Consider the following 660-nt stretch of genomic DNA (forward strand, 5'->3'; position numbering starts at 1 on the left):
CGGGTCGCCCGCACACGGCCTCCATGCCAGCCCGACCACAACGGCGCAACGGGGCGGGAGGGGGAAAGCAAGAGAGGAAGGGGTGTGGGGGGGGCCGGAGGGACGCAGCCACGCGTCCTCCTTAACCGCCCACACGGCCGTTCACCCACACACCGCAAACAGGGCCCGCTCCTGCCCGCCCCTGAGGAACACGCCCCCTCGCGGGCCCCGACGCCACGGGTGCCCGCAACACCTTGCCTCTAGTCTTGCCTCGTAGGGGGACTTGCCCGGCCTCGGAGACCGCCCGGCTGCGCCGCGAGCTGCCTGCCGGAGGGAACCCGCCACCGCCCCGACACACCACCACAGGCCCGTCCGGCCACGGAAGGGCCGCGGCCACACCCGGGATCCGGTCCGCGCACAGGCCGCTCTGCCCCGGGGCCGGGCCTCGCCCGCCGCCCTCGTCCGCCACCGCGACCGCGACCGGCCCCTTCGTTGCCTATATTGTCGCCGCGGCCGTTCCGCCACCACGACCGCAAACAGGCCCCGGGCTCTCGCCCGCCCGCCAGCGCACTCCCGTTCCGGCAACGACAGACAGACCGCGGGGGACGAGCAGGCCCGCAATCGACCCACTCGCTCGGCGGGGACGCCCCTCGCTCGCCGGCCCGTCTACGCGAAGATCGA

The sequence above is a fragment of the Penaeus monodon genome, chromosome 33 (genome assembly GCF_015228065.2).
Source record: "Penaeus monodon isolate SGIC_2016 chromosome 33, NSTDA_Pmon_1, whole genome shotgun sequence".
Lineage (NCBI taxonomy): Eukaryota > Metazoa > Arthropoda > Malacostraca > Decapoda > Penaeidae > Penaeus > Penaeus monodon.